Genomic DNA, 19,819 nt, shown 5'->3' on the forward strand with positions numbered 1-19,819 from the left:
ATTGCCCTCACTTTGTCACCTTCATGCCCAAGTACAGATCATAGAGACATTAGCTGCGGTACAGTTCAGAGCAGCAGTCATATGAATGAATTAAAAAGCCCTCAGATTAACAAGGAGGACAAAAATATAATGATAATTAAACACCCGGTTGCTTTATAAGACACTAATGAAAGGCTTATTAAAGCAATGGGAACCACATCAGAATTGAATCCAGATTCTGGAAAGCTGCATTAATGCATTTGTGATAAGGGTTTGTTATTTATCTGAGTTTTTTCTCCATCAGTAGCCTATCCTCAGTACAAAGAAAACTCCCATGCTTTTATTTGAGTTAGTCATGAGGTATCTATGCAGTAAAAGAAGTTAATAAAATATTTGTGGTGATAAGATGGGATTCACTTCAATTATTTCTATACAGGAACAGATCCTCAGCTAGGGTACATCTGTGTAGGCTTTAGTGGTGCTTTGACGATTTACCCTAGCTGAGGATCAGGTCCATAGGTTAGACTTACTTTTCTGTAGGCAATTTTGTTAACGATATGGTGAAAATAAAGGGGGCCTGAAGAAATGTTCTCATTCAAACTGCATATCTACAGCATACAAAGATTGCCACTGCTTTTTCTTTTACTTTCTTTTTATTTTTAACACCAGTCTGTGAGGTAGACAAAATCCCTGCTCTGTACAAAGCATTATCTTTTGCTGAGAGACATTAACAGAAAATGGAATAGAAAAGGATTTCTTCATATTTCTAAGACAGCAGAGACAATGGTGGGGGGGTTAATATCTTGTTAAAGATTTGAATGTCTTCTGTTAAAGCTATTTGAGTGAATTAATTTTGAATTTAAATTAGGCAATAGAAGGTGTAGGTGTGTGTGTGTGTGTGTGATTTTACTTTGGAACTTGAAGGTTGTTTTCTCAGCACCTGTTGGGGCCTGATCCAGAGCCCACTGAAATCAATGGGAGTTTTTCTATTAAATTCAGGGTGCTTTGCCTCAGGCCCTGTGAGCTGAAAGAATCCACCGTTACCTGCTCAAGGACCTTGCATTCTGTCACCTTCCCCCCAGCAGACACAGCTAGGCCTGTGGCAACCTCTGGAACCATCCAACCATTTGCCCAAGAGGGCTGTTAGAAAAGAATGGAAGGCAATTCCTTTGGCAGGGATGGGGGCAGGGAAATGTAGGTACTCTCTTTCACTGTGCTTCTAGCCTGTGTGGACTGATGTCCAAACACTCCTTCCCCCCGATGGGGCAGAAAAGCACATTGCCTCTGGAGTATTCCTCACCCCTGAAATTATTTCAAGGCAATTCTGTGAATATGAATATAATGAGACATTAGCACAAGGTGGGATTATGGTATTGATTTTGTTTAAATCTGTAGTCCTCCTCCTTTAGACTTAATTTTGTTTGTGTCCTGGCAATGAACACCGAACTGGGGAAACTTTAACAGCACATCATACAAAGTCTTGTACATTCACTTGCAAATAGCATTTCCTTTCAACGTTGAAATTAATACTCTCATTACTTAAGCAAAATATGAACGATTTTGTTAATGAACCTATGTAAGTATTGAAACAAGAAAGGAGTTAATTCGACTGGCCTTTGTGTTGGATTTTATTACATAAAGGGAATCATATTTTTAAGAAAAGTAAAGAGAACCAAATTAACTGTTGGTCTGCAGTTCTAATAGATAGTTTTAAACAGTCAAATTTGGTCCTAATAATGAAAGACTCTGTCTCTTATATATGGAATGGCCTCATTTCCATTTAAGAATGTGAATTGGATACAAGTGAGTGACTCAAAACAGGATAATTTGAAGTTTTCAGTTAGTTCTATTAGCCAGTGGAGAGACTAAAAAAAACTAAAAAAAAAAAATTAAACCCCCCCCCCCCCAAATAAAGAAAAGCTTCTTATAGCACCACAGTATTTCAGTTGTCATGCTATTCACCCTTTTTCCAACCTCAGAGTTGAATGGCATGTTTGAGATTAATGCAACTGTTGCTTCATGCATTCACTGACTTTGCAGAAAGCTGTAGGCAGAGCTGAGTCCTGTTACATTAAAAACTCAAATGCTCTAGTGTTTAAAAATAAAGAATAAATGTTTCCAAATTGTGAAAAAATGTGCTTTATCCCGGCACTAGTAGTTATTGCAATGCATCAGTTTACAAACAAAGCTCTCTGAAGCATGACTAGAGAAGGAACAAAATTATTTATTCAGTTTTCCCTCCCAAATTTCAAGTTGCTGGGATAAATGGGTCTCTAATCAGAATTGTCTCTGGTTTTGTTTCTGCAAAACCAAGATATCACTCAGTTATTATGAAACAAAACCCACCTTTAGTTTGACCATCCTCATTTGATACAGAATTGAACTATCACTGAAAACATGTATATGGACCCACCAAAGCTTTAAAATTTGGCTCCTGGCCCATCTGTGCAAATAAAACCTGGTTTGGGTTTTGCAAAGCTAAAAAATGGTCCTTGATTCTGTGTTACTGCTTGGATTGGTCTAACTCAGTGCTCTTCACTATTTTTGAAGTGGGGGCCACTTTGGCAAAAAACCTTCAATGCGAGAGCCACATCAATCCGACACAGACTGTTGAACACTCTGAATTCTTTGTTGGTTGATATGGTAATATTGCCGTTATTGGTAATATTGCTTGGGGTGCAGAAGGGGGTACAGGGTGCTGGCTCTTGAAGGGGGCTTAGGGCTGGGGCAGGGGCTTGGGGTGCAAGAGGGGGTGAGGGGTGCAAGCTCTGGGAGGGAGTTTGGGTGCAGGAGGAGACTCCAGGCTGGGGCAGAGCATTTGGATGCAGGAGGGGGTATGGGCTGCAGCTCCAGGAGGCGGTATGGAGTGCTGGCTCTGGAAGGGGGCTCCTGGCTGGGGGTGCAGGAGTGGGTATTGGGGGCTGGCTCTGGGAGGGGCTATGGGCTGGGGCAGGGGCTTGGAGTGTAGGAGGGGGCATTGGGGGCTGGCTTCATGAGGCTGCAGGTTGGGTAGTGGAAGAGCTATTTAGAACCTGCCCATTGAAGGGGACGGCACTTACTTCTGGCAGCCCCAGCCCCACGCCGCTCCTGGAAGGGGCCAACACACCCCTTCAGCCCCTGGGGGGGCACGTGATTCTGCATGCTGCCCCTCTCTGCAGGCACTGCCCCTGCAACTCCCATTGGTCACAGTTCCTTGTTCCCGGCCAATGGAAGCTGCGGGGGTGGTGCTTGCAGGCAGGAGCAGCGTGCCGAGACCTCTGCTCCCCCGCCCTCCACCCCCACCCTCCTGGAGCCGTGGGGGCATGCTGGCCGCTTCCGGGAGCGGCATGGGGCCAGGGCAGGCAGGGAGCCTGTCTTAGCTGTAGTCCCACTGCCGCTGGAGAGTGCAATCAACAGAAAGCCGCACTTAGGGTCCATGGGAGCCGCCACTGGCTCGCAGGCCTTGAATTGAAGAACACTGGTCTAACTGATCTATAACACGATGGAAAATCCTTGTAGTATTTGTTCTGCTGAGATGTGCTGAATATATGTATATTTAGAGGGGAAAACGTAGAAGAGAGTGTTTGAATGTTTTTCATTAAAAAACTGAGACACCTTGAGTGGCCAAAAGGAAAAGGAAATAAATAGCACAACCAGCCCAGAGCTGCTACTGCTGAAGGAATCAGAGAGACCAAGAGCAGCCAAAGGGCAATTACGCCATGAACCACCAAAAGGGGAGGGAATGAGGATGTTACTGAAGAGGTCGAGAATGGCTGAAGAAGGAAAAGCATGATACATATGTAATACCTCTTATGTGTGTCTGAGGGGGGAGAGAGAGGGAGAATGATAATCCATATTATTTTTTAAAAAGTCATTTCACAGTAATTATTTAATCAATCCTAGTGGCCACAAATACATGGAAACTTATAGAATAGCAAGTGTTCTTTTGTGAAGTATTAGAAATTAATGTACTAAAGAAGCTTTTCAAAGTGATAGACTGTGAAGAGACTAATTGTTAGTAATAATGCAGTGTTTTCCAGGGTAGGACAATCAGGGATTCGTAAAATAGAGGTGACATTGAGTGTCTTCCAAATCATCAACTTTTTATTAGGCGACTTTGCTAGTCATGTCGGGGGGCGGGGATATATTTGTGTGCTATAGAGCAAACTTCATCAGCAGAAGGATCAGGTTTTAAGTCAAATAGGACTTTTGCCATTAAGCTTAGTGGGAGTAGAGTAAGACTTTTAATAAAATACCCTGATAAGGTTGCACATGTATCCCATCTCTCTCCGCATTTGTCATTCTGTACTCACAATAGGTAGTGAATAAACATAGGCAGAAAGAGGCAATATGAGTTGGCATATGGTTTATGTGTTGCCGTAGAACACAATTTTCAAAATTGGGTGGGCAAACATTTGCTTAAAACAGAATTTAGGTGCCTCAAATGAATATCTGGACATCAACATGCATATATGAAGAGTGCACAACTGTAGAACCGGGTGCTCTAAAGTAAATGCCATATTTGAAAACTGGGGCCAAAGAGACAATATGCCAAAAGGCTTCTTTAAAACTTTGGAATCTTCTCCTGTATTATACTTCCTCTCCTTGTCCTTTTCACATTCCTGTAGATGTTCTTGTCCAAAAGAGGCTCCACATGGCCCCCCTGCCAGGTTAAATCCTGGGAGCTGGGGAATGCTGGTCAATCAACACCGCTTCCCACCAGCTGGCCAGAGACTCCCAGTGGGAGGGCCTACCTAGTGTCCCTTAGTGAGTGTCTCCCTCCCTTGCTGCTGGGACTGTCCCCCTTCACTGGCAGTCCCATCAAGTTCCCTCACCTGTTGAGGCAGGTGGATGGCTTTTCCTGAAGGACATGCAGTGATTATATTAGGGTCTTGTGATTTTTTCTAACATCACTCCTTACTCTGAGATGTAGAAATTAGAACAAATATTACTTCATCTGCCCTCAGAAAGCAAAGGAAAGTACAACTCAGCAGGAGAGCAGCTCAGTAGGAGAGTTAGGTCAATAACATCAGGTGTATTTTTGTAAAAAATGATTATTTGATTTCCAGCAGATGTTTTTAAACAGAAATAGTCAAGTAAATTTAGTCTTTACATAGATTCAGATTAATACATAATGTGACCGGGTTCAAATTTAATCCACATTTTTAGTGATCAAAAGTCATAAATATCATGTAGGTCTGCAGTGGCCTACAGTATGCGAGATGAGTTTAGTGCTTCTTTCTAGTTCCCACTGAACCAATGTCCACAACCGTAGAGAAACAAACAAGTGCCTCCACCAGAATTGTCACTACTGTTGTTACTAACCTGAGCATGGAGATCAGGGACTGAACAGGCATGGAGACTGAACTCCTGTTTGGCTCCAAGTCAGGATTGAGCCATGTTGGCTGAGCAGTGTGGGAAAAATGCACTACCACTGCCAGCATTGTAGGAGTTCTATTTATAGAGGCCTTCAGTTATCAGGGCCATCAGTCAGACAGTTTTCATCAACATGTACACTCACAGATATGAAGGACAATAGGAATGGCACAGATGTTTTTCACTAACACTTGGTAGTTGGGGACACTAGCTGAGATCTTCAAAGAGGCCTAAGGGAGTTAGACATTCTACTCCCACTGAATAAAAATAAATCAAATGGGAGCTAGACCTTTGTTGGACTTCGTGCCATGCTCAGTCCTGGTGGCTTCAGTGCACTTGCACTCACACCAGTGGTGAATTTGGCTCAGTGTGGCTATGTTTCTAAATGTGACTGTGAAAATGATATTGTGGGGTTCCATATTTATTTCTCAACTATTCTGAGAACCACGTTAGCTTAGTTTACAAGTAAAAGCACGTTCCTCTCCCCCACTCACATACTAATAGCTCTGCAATCCCATGCTGTGGTCTGTTTAGCCTGGTATCCTGTCACAGACAGTAACCAGTATCAGATACTTAAGAGAAAGTTCAGGAAACCCGATCACAGGCAATTATGGGATCATTTGTCCCCGGGGAATGTTTGTTTCTGCACCTCAGTGGCTGGATGTTAGCTTACGGCCTTCAAAAAGTTTTGCTTATTTGTAAGTAGTTACTATGGTATTTCTAATTATTCTTGTTATTTTGTTCCCTTTCTGGCTTGAACATCATCACTGGTAACCATGGCCCTACTGAAGTGTACTACCACATATGTGCAGTTAAGGAGCAGTTGTGAACATCTTGAGATGTTCTGCGCTTGAAGCTTAAAGCACATTCTGAATCTCTCACTAATGTACATAAGACGTTCTACTGAAGTAAGGCTGGTCAAAAGAAGTAATTTTTGTCCATGGGAAATTTAGAAAATCTTTTTTTATTTCTTGGGGAAATGTTTCAGTTTTTCAATTAAAAGTCAAAATGGAAAATTGGACAGAAAATTTTCAGTTTGGGTTTTTCATTTTCTCCCTTCCTCTTTTTTCCCCCAGAGGCAGAAAAATAAAAAGAGATTGTGGGAATTGGAAAAAAGGGAGGGAGCCAGGAAACTGAAAAAAATCAGTTTTTAATTGAAAAAATTAGAAATTTTGAGTGATAGCAAAAACCTCACTTTAGTCTGAAATTTTTTATCACATTTCACTCTCAATACATTCAGAAAGCATAACTGTTGAGAACGTGCCATGTTACACTTTTCTGCTCATGACATCACTTTGATTTGTTTCATAATCATAGTTCATAATATGACTTTGATCATCAGTGAGATCTGATTTATGTTTTACCGTGATTTCTCCCATTTATTTCATCCCTTATTCTCTCACAGAATTTTTGACAATCACTCATAGTGATGGGCAGCCTAAGGCAATGTCCTGACCACTGGCTGGTGTTTTCTTGGTGAGCTTGTTTCCCAATAGCATTTTCTTGCCTATTAGGACAGTTGATCTGATCAGCCATTCACTTTTGCTAATGCTGAGACACTTGATTGGTGGTGCCAGGATTGGAGCAAAGTGACTTTTTGGAGCAAAGTTTTACATTCTTGTGAATTGTGGCCTGGAAACATGTCAAGTGTCTGCTGAAACTCGGTCGAACACAATTACATGCTTTTGCTCATGTTGTGTTCTTCTTCTTCTAGATACGTTTTAGTAGAAGCAGCTAGGGACTCAGTTTTTGCTCTGATTATATACATTAATGGGAAGACTGATAATGTACTACTACTTAGTATGCCTACCATTCCTCTGACTTCTATTCTCAAATTTGGTGTTTGTATGTATACACACACAAACGTGTGTGCACACGTGTATATATATATAATCCTTTAGTCAAAAATTGTTGTAGAAGTACACTTCAACACTTCGAGTACCCCACAGAACATAGAGGTATTGACCTAGTTGAAATTTGACAGGCAAACTTTTATGGTATACGGGATGCAGGAAATGATGCAGGAAAGGGCTTTTCTCATGCTGTTTCTCTGTTTGCCAGCTCTGAACGTCATCGCATCTGATGTTATGTACTGAAGTCGTACGTGTACACAATGATGTTAAGCCAGCAAACATGAAAACATGGAAATAGCACGAGAAAGCCCTTTGTCCTGTCTCTGATTGCCGAAGAATTTTATCGTCTGATCTCCAGAGGGGTTTGGAAGTGGCGCTGAACTGTTCAAGCTGCCCTACTGAAAGGTATCCAGGGCAAGATTTTTTTTTTTAAAGAAAGAAAGACAAAGAGACTTTAGTACGTTGTACTATAGTGATCTATAATGTTGTTTTGCAAAGAAAAAAACGTAATATGACCCATCAGTCTGTGTGAATGATGGTTATGATAAGATAAATCTATTGTTTTTCTTATGTTGCTTGTAAACACATTCTTGTTCCAGGACCTTTGTCCTTATTTATTTGTGTTGAAAAAATTAGTTGTGTTTTTAATGTCTATAAATATTGAAAAAGGGAGCAATAAATTTTATGCATACATTAAAAAAAGAAAGAGAATGTGAAGTTCTTTATACTCCCTGCATTTTTTTAAATCGAGTACATGTTATCACTTTACTTATATCACCATAAGCCATGTTGTGAATTAATTATTATTTATAGTTATTTCCACAAGATTTTTAATACTGATATTGCTGCTATGGATCATAACTACAAATGATCAAATCATTGCTGTTTATTTTTATAGGCTCAATAGGAATAGTGGGGAAATAACTACTTCCTGCTTACTTATTCACAAAACTACTATAGTAAGCATTCACCTTTTAAATTACTGGCAAGTGTTCACTTAACTTTTTAACTAAACATTATTTTACCTTATGCTTGCTGAAATCTTGATAACTTCTGTATACCGGGTGCCATATGCTTAATCTTTTCAAGTACTTTTAAAAATAAAATAAAAAGGCTTGCCCTTAGAGTGATAAAGTAGAAAAAACCCTAAATTTGATTACACCTAAAAATTATTGCATTTTTAGCCAGCACAAGGAAAAAGTGCAGGCTTTTGTTGTTGTTCTTGTTTGGGGTATTTTTTTTTTTTTTTTACTATTTTTGGTTAACATTTATTTTTCTAAAGTTAAATTGCTTTACATTATAATTTGTTGTTTAGCACATCCGATTTAGCAAATAAAATTTGCCTAATGCCTTCAGTTGCAACTTGGTTATTGGTTTCTGTATATCTATTGCATCACATTTTAGGCAATAATGCTTAAAAGGGTGTGTGCATCATTTAACAATATTAGTGTTTCGTATAAAATACAAAATTTCTTAGGAAGCAGAAGGAGTATAAAGAACCCTGTTTTCTGCACTTATACAAAGACTCGTATGACATTAGTTTACTAGAATAAAATGGGGTATAGTCTTTGATTTTTAACTCAGCTGTATACAATATGTGTAATTTTCTTTAAATGGAAAAATTTATTAATGATTCATCAGTTAGACTACCAAATGGAATTCTCACATGCTACTGTATGTTTGATGTAAAAGTATTTAAAACAGGCTTGTACGTAAATATTTCCATTGCCTCAGTTCTCGGATTGCAGAGTGTCTACAATGACGTTCCCTTCACATTTGCTATCTGGCTCTTTTTTTCAAAAAATGGTTATTTGGCTATCTGGTCTGTAAAATATAATAAATTTTATTAATAATGAATTATGTATTGTAATTTAGCATATTGTATTGCATAAGGATAGATATGACTGTTGTAGAAGAATATTTCATTTGTTATAATGAAATCTTTTTCCTGGGAAGAAGAAGATTTATTTACAAGACAGTTTCACCATTCGTATTCATACTCCCTTTGCAGTACTAATTCTGCAAGTTAAATGAGCAACAAGTTTCAACAGTAATGGTATTTATTGAGTTTTCCTTCAGCAGCACAATTTAGCCAGTTCTTTTGGCGTGTTGCCTGCATTTTACAATGTAGAGATGGAGGGAAGTCTTTATATTTAATGTACTATTATGGGTGACATTGAGTCTCAGTGAGAGAGTTTGGTCTAACAAATGTGATCAGCACCTTTTCCTACAACTACTTTTTGCCTAAATACCACATAACGTGGGTCGTTAATAAAAGGAAACACCCAAAGACTTCTATGATTTGAAGAACTGGCTTCCGTACCCACTAGTGCAGTTCAGCAGGAACTCAGCCAGGCTTCAGAATACTTTTTTGGATGACTTCTGTGGGTACTGAGGCTCTAGATGATCGATAGGTAAAACTCAAAGGTGAAATGTTCAGGTTTGATTAGGATAAGCACCCAAAAATTAACTTCTCGAGTCTTGGAAATAATGAGTTGGAAATATTGTGAGAACAAGCTTTCTCATTAAATTCCTGGCACTTCCACTTTTGCTCCCGGTTGGAAAATTTTCAAGAGCTACTTTTTTCCTGGTTACGGTGCAAATTATAAAGTGTAAATGGGAGGGAAAAACATGATTTTATAACTTTAAAAAGGCTAGATTTGGAGAAGGTTCAGCAGGCTGTTATTTTTTTTCAAGCCAGTAACTCATTTGTAGATGGAAAAGTTAGGTTAGGAGGTAAAGCCCAGATCCTCAATGAATGGTATTTAGGCTCTTAACTCCCACTAAGGTTTTGTGCCTAAGTCTCTCTTTATGCCCTACTTCATTCCTCAGGTGATTCAGGAGGGCCAAACCCATCAAAACAGATGATGTAGCTAATACACTAGGAAAACAGAACTTTAAGAATTTTTTTCAAGTCCCATATCTGATCACCTTTTTTTTTTTTTTTTTAATGGGACAGTCCCTTCTATTCTTCACAGTTGTGCATTTTAATTTTTGTTTTCTTACATCTACGTATTAGGTTTTTTTTTTAAAACTCCTTGGCAGACTGGCAGAAGACTTGTTCTGAGAGCTCTTTCCCCATAAGTGGTCTGATGGTACATTCTCACTAAGGTCTCGTTTTCATCTATGGCCACTTTCTAAATATGTACAGGTCAGTTTAGTTCTATACTGATCTTAGAGAGGGGAAGGATAATTGGAGTACAAATCCAGAGAAAAAAATTCTGCGGATAAGTACTTTTTGAACTTTTAATGAGGATTTGTGTCCTGAATCAGAGCTAAGCTTATGTGATTGCTGAGCCAAAACCAGTGTGATTCCTGTGTTACATTCACCAATAGGAGTACTGCTTCCTGCTGAATAGAGCACATAGTCAATGAAGACAAAAGTTTTGAACAAGTGAAAATATAGTAAATCATACAAATGCTGCTTTTTTTAAAGGAAGACTAACCATATTTTCTTTTGCAATAGCCATCACATATTTATCTTAGTTTGAAGCTTGTCTATACTGAAACTTCAGAACTTAGATTTTATCATTAATCACCATAATGTCAACAAACCTCATGAAGATGTGTATCTGTGTTCAGTGCATATGCCACTCCTGTTGCCATTGCTGGGAGTTGTGTTTGTGTATAGAAGGGATACTAGAATATCCTTTGTGCTAGTTGCAGTACTGCAGCTGGTTCAGGAAACCAATAACAGAGTAGGTAAGCTTTACTTATTTTAGCCCTACAACACAAATAGCCAAAGATGGCCCTCAGATATTGTTCTTCTGCTTCCTTTGGCATGTTATTGATGCCTGGATTATATGTGAATACATGTCTACCAAAGTTTAGTGCCATTCATAATCTCAAACAGATTTCTTGTTTACCCTGATTTCAAGTGAATAACAATAAGGAAAGGGAGGGAGAGGTAATATCTTTTATTGGACCAACTTCTGTTGGTGAAAGAGAAAAGCTTTCGAGCTTATACAGCTCTTCTTCAGGTCTTCATCTTTTTCAGGTTGTCATAGTCTTCTGAAGAGCTCTGTGTAAGTACGAAAGCTTGACTTTTTCACCAACAAAAGTTAGTCCAATAAAAGACATTATCTCACCCACCTTGTTTTCTAATATCCTGGGACCAATACAGCTACAACATGAGTGCAAATAAGGGAAAGCTAATATTAGAGATCACACATGGCATGTAAAATGCATCTTGTGTGAAAGCTACATGTAAGTTCTCTTTCATAACAAAGAAGTTATTAGTCTTGGGAGGAATTTGTTGTAGTCCTTCTGAATTTCATTAAGCCGAGGACTGCTAATGTATAATAGGGTATTGTCAAAAACTAAGCTGGTATGTGATATAAATTTTTTTTAACATATGCTGTAATGCAGGTTTCATTTTCTTACGCATTTCAATGTTTTCTGTTATCATGCTGCATATATTTATGGTACATCCTGGTCTTAAGTATTATTTGTAAAATATTTTTTTAACAAAGATTTTTTTAAATATATTTTTTTGCTTTCAAACTGAATTACAAGCACTGTTCCTTTTATGTCTTATTTATCTACTTCTAAAATAAATTCTGTTTGAAGACTACTTGAATACCCTTTGGAGAAGAACTATTTTTAAATTCTATTATCGGTCTATAAATCTCTGCTATAAAATACATGGACACACACACACAAATTGTTTTGACAGAGATTAGGAAGAGAAATTATTACATCCACTTTACCACAAGTGAAATACTGTAAATGTTTTGGTGATCTCTAAGAAAGAACACCTCTCCCAAGACCATATACTCTAGAGCAGTGGTTCTCAACCTGTGGGCCACTTGCGGCCCAATCAGTACACAGCTGTGGCCCATGTGACATCCTCAGGGGCATAGAGGTAGTATTGGATGTGGCCCACATAACATGGGAAATAGGTTGAGGACCACTGTTCTTGAGTAGCTCAGCTCTGTTTTCTGTCTTTCCTACCAAAGGATTAATTACTTACCCAGGGAATGTTCAAGAATAGTTAATCATCTTCTAGTGGGGTAGAAAAGTTGCCATTGGATGTAGTGTATGTGTATGCACATGCAACACAATATGTAGTATATATAAAATATTATCTAGCATGTAAGTTTACATGTGTCTATATCTATCTATTTCACATCAGAACAAAAATGAGCATCTGCAAAATGGGAGAGAGAGACAGACTCTCTGTAGCGCAGTGATTAGGGCACTGGCATGGACTGAAGTCTTTATCCTCCCTGAGGCAGCTCTTCAGGGCACAGTTTTGCATCCCAGAGCACTCCACATGTAGCAAAGCAGGGACTTGGACCTCTGTCTTCCACATCCCAGGACAGTGGCTTAACCAGCAGGCTACAGAGGGTGTCTTTCTCTCTGTGTGTCTCTCTCTGAGAAAGCTTCCTGATGACAATTTTGTTGACACTGATATGGTTCCAGTTTTGCTAAAACAATTTCAACCAGCTCTACTTATTGCATAAATATGCACATGTATGTATAAAATTTAAATTTAGATAGTGAAATCACATACATGTGGATTTTTCATATTTAGTAAGCTTGCTGTCACCTTTAGAGCTTTTTTGTAAAGTGAGGAATTTTGCAATGGTAGATACACTATTTCTACTACCTTTGAACCAGGGTTTTGAACCATTTCAGCTTTATGATAGGTGTGGATAAATGCTGCAGCCTGTTCAGCAAGTAACACTTTATTTTGTGAATGAGAGTTTTATGATGCTGTCAAAGAAATGAGGTTTGACTTTTCACATGAAGCTGCTATCACACTGAAACAGGCAGTTGAATTTTAGCCTGTATCCTCATCAGATATTTCATCGCTCTTAGGTCAAGGGAGGGCACCCTTTAACTAGCTGGATAACTTTACTTTTGTTCTATGTTTGTTTCTGGAATATGACATTAGATTTTGTTCTTGACCTGATTGCTCCAGTCCAGCCCCAGATATGCATCAGGGACCTCACCTCAAGGGGTCTACCTGTTGTTTAGATTGTCCAGTCAGCACAAAAACTTCACTCTGATCTGAAGCAGCCAATTGCAGATAAGCTGCAGGCAGGTAGTCATGTTGACATAATTATGGGATTGAATGACTCCCACAATGGGTTTACTTTCCTGAAGGAAAATATTCTTCCCTTCCACTTATTGGGATCCATGGACTGATAGTCTCTCTCTCTCCCCTCATTCCCCTACCCCCACTACATCACCAAACCACTTCTGTGTTTAAAAAAAAAAAAAAAAAATCACTTATGACAAGTTCAGGTCTCCGTCAGGCACTGAGGGTATGTCTACTCTATGAAATTAGGTCGAATTTATAGAAGCCGGTTTTATAGAAATCGGTTGTATACAGCCGATTGCGTGTGTCCCCACATAAAATGCTCTAAGTGCATTAAGTCGGCGGACCGCGTCCACAGTACCGAGGCTAGCGTCGACTTCCGGAGCGTTGCACTGTGGGTAGCTATCCCACAGTTCCCGCAGTCTCCGCTGCCCACTGGAATTCTGGGTTGAGGTCCCAATGCCTGAATGATGCAAAACAGTGTCGCGGGGGGTTCTGGGTACATGTCGTCAGGCACCTCCCCCTCCGTCAGAGCAACGGTAGACAATCAATTCACGCCTTTTTACCTGGGTTACCTGTGCAGACAACATACCACGCCAAGCATGGAGCCCGCTCAGCTCAGCTCACCGTCACCATATGTTCTCTGGGTGCCGGCAGACGTGGTACTGCATTGCTACACAGCAGCAGCTAATTGCCTTTTGGCAGTAGACGGTGCAGTATGACTGGTAGCCTTCATCGGCGATCTGGGTGCTGGCAGACGTGGGGCTGCATTGCACACAGCAGCAGCCCCTTGCCTTTTGGTAGAAGATGGTATATTACGACTGGTATCCATCGTCGTCGTACTGCAGTGGCTGTCAATCATGGGCACCTGGGCAGACATGCTCAGTCCTATCGAACTGTCTTGACGATGATGGCTATCAGTCGTAGTATGCTATTTTCTGCCAAGCGCCCAGTATTTTCTGCCAAGCACCCAGAAGATGCCGAGGGCTATCAGTCATGCTGCACCGTCGTCTGCCAGCTTAAGATGTAAAAAATAGATTTGTTCTGTATTCATTTGCTTCCCCCTCCCTCCGTGAAATCAACGGCCTGCTAAACCCAGGGTTTTGAGTTCAGTCTTTGGTGGGGGGGGCCATTCTGTGTGACAGTTGGTTGTGTTTCTCCCTGATGCACAGCCACCTTTGTTGATTTTAATTCCCTGTACCTGTACGCCATGTCGTCACTCGCCCCTCCCTCCCTCCGTCAGATACTAGTTTCACGCCTTTTTTCAGACCAGACACCATAGCTAGCACTGGGATCATGGAGCCCGCTCAGATCACCGTGGCAATTATGAGCACTATGAACACCACACGCATTGTCCTGGAGTATATGCAGAGCCAGGACATGCCAAAGCAAAACCAGGACCAGCTGAGGAGGCGATTGCAGCGCGGCGACGAGAGTGATGAGGAAATTGACATGGACATAGACCTCTCACAAGGCACAGGCCCCAGCAGTGTGGAAATCATGGTGTTACTGGGGCAGGTTCATGCCGTGGAACGCCGATTCTGGGCCCGGGAAACAAGCACAGACTGGTGGGACCGCATCGTGCTGCAGGTGTGGGACGATTCCCAGTGGCTGCGAAACTTTCGCATGCGTAAGGGCACTTTCATGGAACTTTGTGACTTGCTTTCCCCTGCCCTGAAGCGCCAGAATACCAGGATGAGAGCAGCCCTCACAGTTGAGAAGCGAGTGGCGATAGACCTGTGGAAGCTTGCAACGCCAGACAGCTACCGGTCAGTCGGGAATCAATTTGGAGTGGGCAAATCTACTGTGGGGGCTGCTGTGATCCAAGTTGCCAGGGCAATCAAAGACCTGCTGATATCAAGGGTAGTGACTCTGGGAAACGTGCAGGCCATAGTGGATGGCTTTGCTGCAATGGGATTCCCAAACTGTGGTGGGGCGATAGACGGAACCCATATCCCTATCTTGTCACCGGAGCACCAAGCCACCGAGTACATAAACCGCAAGGGGTACTTTTCAATGCTGCTGCAAGCCCTGGTGGATCACAAGGGACGTTTCACCAACATCGTGATTTTAGTCAATAGGTCAATAACGTGCCATCGCTGGTAATTACTATCAATGGTCAATGTGGGTCTGGCTGGAGAATCTTGCCCGCATGCTCGGGGTTCTGCTGATCACCATATTTGGGGTCGGGAAGGAATTTTCCTCCAGGGTAGATTGGCAGAGGCCCTGGAGGTTTTTCGCCTTCCTCCGCAGCATGGGGCAGGGGTCGCTGGCTGGAGGATTCTCTGCGACTTGAAGTCTTTAAATCATGATTTGGGGACTTCAACAGCTGAGTCAAGGGAGAGAATTATTCCAGGAGTGGGTGGGTCAGCTTTTGTGGCCTGCATCATGCGGGAGGTCAGACTAGATTATCATAATGGTCCCTTCTGACCTTAAAGTCTATGAGAATCAACGTGGGATGGCCGGAAAAGGTACATGATGCTCACGTCTTCAGGCACTCTGGTCTGTTTCAAAAGCTGGAGGAAGGGACTTTCTTCCCGGACCAGAAAATAACCGTTGGGGATGTTGAAATGCCTATCGTGATCCTTGGGGACCCAGCCTACCCCTTAATGCCATGGCTCATGAAGCCGTACACAGGCAGCCTGGACAGTAGTCAGAACCTGTTCAACTACAGGCTGAGCAAGTGCCGAATGGTGGTGGAATGTGCATTTGGACGTTTAAAAGCGTGCTGGCGCAGCTTACTGACTCGCTCAGACCTCAGCGAAAAGAATATCCCCATTGTTATTGCTGCTTGCTGTGCGCTCCACAATATCTGTGAGAGTAAGGGGGAGACATTTATGGCGGGGTGGGAGGTTGAGGCAAATCGCCTGGCCGCTGATTACGCGCAGCCAGACACCAGGGCGGTTAGAAGAGCACAGCAGGGCGCGGTGCGCAGCAGAGAAGCTTTGAAAACGAGTTTTGTGACTGGCCAGGCTACGGTGTGAAACTTCTGTTTGTTTCTCCTTGATGAACCCTCCGCCCCCCCCACCCGGTTCACTCTACTTCCCTGTAAACCAACCACCGCACCCTCCCCTCCCCCCTTCGAGCACCACTTGCAGAGGCAATAAAGTCATTGTTACTTCACATTCATACATTCTTTATTAATTCATCACACAACTAGGGGGATAATTGCCAAGGTAGCCCGGGATGGGTGGGGGAGGAGGGAAGGAAAAGGAAACACTGCAGTTTAAAACTTTAACTCTTATTGAAGGCCAGCCTTCTGATGCTTGGGCAATCATCTGGGGTGGAGTGACTGGGTGGCCGGAGGCCCCCGCACCGTGTTCTTGGGCGTCTGGGTGAGGAGGTTATGGAACTTGGGGAGGAGGGCTATTGGTTACACAGGGGCTGTAGCGGCAGTCTCTGCTCCTGCTGCCTTTCCTGCAGCTCAACCATACACTGGAGCATATCAGTTTGATGCTCCAGCAGCCGGAGCATCGACTCTTGCCTTCTGTCTGCAAGCTGACGCCACCTATCATCTTCAGCCCGCCACTTGCTCTGTTCATCCCGCGATTCAGCCCGCCACCTCTCCTCTCGTTCATACTGTGCTTTTCTGATTGACTGCCTCCACAAATTCTGCTGTGCTCTTTCAGCGTGGGAGGACATCTGGAGCTCCGTGAACATATCATCCTGAGTCCGCCGTTTTCTCCTTCTAATCTTCACTAGCCTCTGTGAAGGAGAAACATTTGCAGCTGGTGGAGGAGAAGGGAGAGGTGGTTAAAAAAGACACATTTTAGAGAACGATGGGTACACTCTTTTACGTTAAATTTTGCTGTTCACATTACACAGCACATGTGCTTTCGTTACAAGGTCGTATTTTTCCTCTTGTATTGAGGGCCTGCCGGTTTGGTGTGAGAGATCACTCACGCAGTGCCAGGCAACAGATTTCGGCTTGCAGGCAGCCGTGGTAAGCCACAGTCTTTTGGCTTTTTTAACCTTCTTAATATGTGGGAATGGTTTCAAACAGTAGCGCCCTCATTTGCCATACCAAGCACCCGTTGGGTTGGCCATTTAAAATGGGTTTGCAATGTAAAAGGAGGGGCTGTGGTTTCCGGGTTACATGCAGCACAAACCCAACTAACCCCCCTCCCCCCCACACCCAATTATCGGGGATGATCACTTCACCCCTCCCCCCCACCGCGTGGCTAACAGCGGGGAACATTTCTGTTCAGCAGAGCAGGAAGGGGCACCTCTGAATGTCCCCTTAATAAAATCGCCCCATTTCAACCAGGTGACCGTGAATGATATCACTCTCCTGAGGATAACAAAGAGCGATAAGGAATGGATGTTGTCTGCATGCCAGCAAACACCGGGACCATACGCTGCCATGCTTTGTTATGCAATGATTCCAGACTACGTGCTACTGGCCTGGCGTGGTAAAGTGTCCTACCATGGCGGACGGGATAAGGCAGCCCTCCCCAGAAACCTTTTGCAAAGGCTTTGGGAGTACATGAAGGAGAGCTTTGTGGAGATGTCCCTAGAGGATTTCCGCTCCATCCCCATACGCGTTAACAGACTTTTCCAGTAGCTGTACTGGCCGTGATTGCCAGGGCATATTAATCATTAAACATGCTTGCTTTTAAACCATGTGTAATATTTACAAAGGTACACTCACCAGAGGTCCCCTGTGTGCCCTCAGGGTCTGGGAGCACGCCTTGGGTGAGTTCGGGGGTTACTGGTTCCAGGTCCAGGGTGATAAACATATCCTGGCTGTTGGGGAAACCGGTTTCTCCACTTCCTTGCTGCTGTGAGCTATCTACATTATCTTCATCCTCATCTTCCTCGTACCCCGAACCCGCTTCCCTGTGTGTTTCTCCAGTGAGGGAGTCATAGCACACGGTTGGGGTAGTGGTGGCTGCACCCCCTAGCATAGCATGCAGCTCCACATAGAAGCAGCATGTTTGCGGCTCTGCCCCGGACCTTCCGTTTGCCTCTCTGGCTTTGTGGTAGGCTTGCCTTAGCTCCTTAATTTTCACGCGGCACTGCTGTGCATCCCTGTTATGGCCTCTGTCCTTCATGGCCTTGGAGACCTTTTCTAATATTTTGCCATTTCGTTTACTGCTACGGAGTTCAGCTAGCACTGATTCATCTCCCCATATGGCGAGCAGATTCCGTACCTCCCGTTCGGTCCATGATGGAGCTCTTTTGCGATCCTGGGACTCCATCACGGTTACCTGTGCTGATGAGCTCTGCGTGGTCACCTGTGCTCTCCACACTGAGCAAACAGGAAATGAAATTCAAACGTTCGCGGGGCTTTTCCTGTCTACCTGGTCAGTGCATCTGAGTTGAGAGTGCTGTCCAGAGCGGTCACAATGAAGCACTGTGGGATAGCTCTCAGAGGCCAATAACGTCGAATTCCATCCACACTACCCCAGTTCCGACCCGCTAAGGCCGATTTTATCGCTAATCCCCTCGTCGGAGGTGGAGTAAAGAAACCGGTTTAAAGGGCCCTTTAAGTCGAAAGAAAGGGCTTCGTCGTGTGAACGTGTCCAGGCTTAATTCAATTTAACGCTGCTAAAGTCGACCTAAACTCGTAGTGTAGACCAGGCCTGAGACACCTCTGACTCAGGTAAGCCAAATAACCACTGACAGAAATATCTCAGGCAGGTGATGGGCATTCAATGCCTCATTTCCTTTGACCTCCCCTCCCCCCTGCCCATATTTCATGATATGAAAAAGCATAAATCATATTCGTTTGATTTAAGAGAAGTTACTATGTGATACCTGTTTACTCAAACGTGAAAGTATATGTCTACTTGCAAGTATGCAGCTTCTGTGAGGAAAAATGCATTGTCTCCTATTTCCACTAACCATCTGGTTGGGAATTGATTTAAGCAGTATAAAACAATCCCCCATCCCCAAAATAATAAAAACACTGGTTATTTGCCAAGGTGAATGTTACCAAGTACTAATAATTGAAGCACATAATCAATGTCTCAAGCTATTTAAATACCAACACAGCAAATGTTAAATATCTGGGGTAAAGGTCATTCAGTTTGTCAAGCAACCTCTTAACTAGTAGAAATGGAACCATGACACTGCATGGTGAAATGCTTTCTAGAGACGTACATAGTTATCACTGAGTGTTGCCTTGTAATCACTCTGTGTTTGGGGAGTTTGCCAACATTCAAGACCTAACTGGAATACTTCTCTTTGTGTTAACGGGACTTTCTTGTATACGTTTATATAAGTGGATAGTTTTCATTTTGTTTGTGAAAACTTTCGAACTATTCTTGTTGGGCTTCAGAATACAGTCATGTTTGTAGGTAGGTGAAGGTTCTTACACTCCTACTTGTGAAGAAGCAGGACTCGAGTCTCGAGTTAATTCAAGGAAGAAACATTTCAAGGGAAATAGGTAGAATCTAAAAGTATTATGTACCCTTGTCCTAATTGTTTAATTGAAAGTAACTGTCTCACAGCTGTGCAGTGCTAAAGGACATGGGTCCCGATCCTGCAGCTGAAGTCAGTGGGGCTCCATGCAAGCAAAGGGGACTGTCTGCTTGGAGTTGGTTACAAGGTCAGAACCTTGTTTGGGAAGAAGAGTTGGGAT

General features: G+C 42.5%; 1 protein-coding gene across 1 annotated transcript in view; it reads left to right on the plus strand.

Annotated features, from left to right (window-relative positions):
* The window catches only part of PCDH11X (protocadherin 11 X-linked), a 665,297-nt gene that overhangs the window by 63,689 nt on the left and 581,789 nt on the right, over window positions 1–19,819 (plus strand). The window lies entirely within an intron of this gene.

Source organism: Emys orbicularis, chromosome 9 (assembly GCF_028017835.1).
Source record: "Emys orbicularis isolate rEmyOrb1 chromosome 9, rEmyOrb1.hap1, whole genome shotgun sequence".
Lineage (NCBI taxonomy): Eukaryota > Metazoa > Chordata > Testudines > Emydidae > Emys > Emys orbicularis.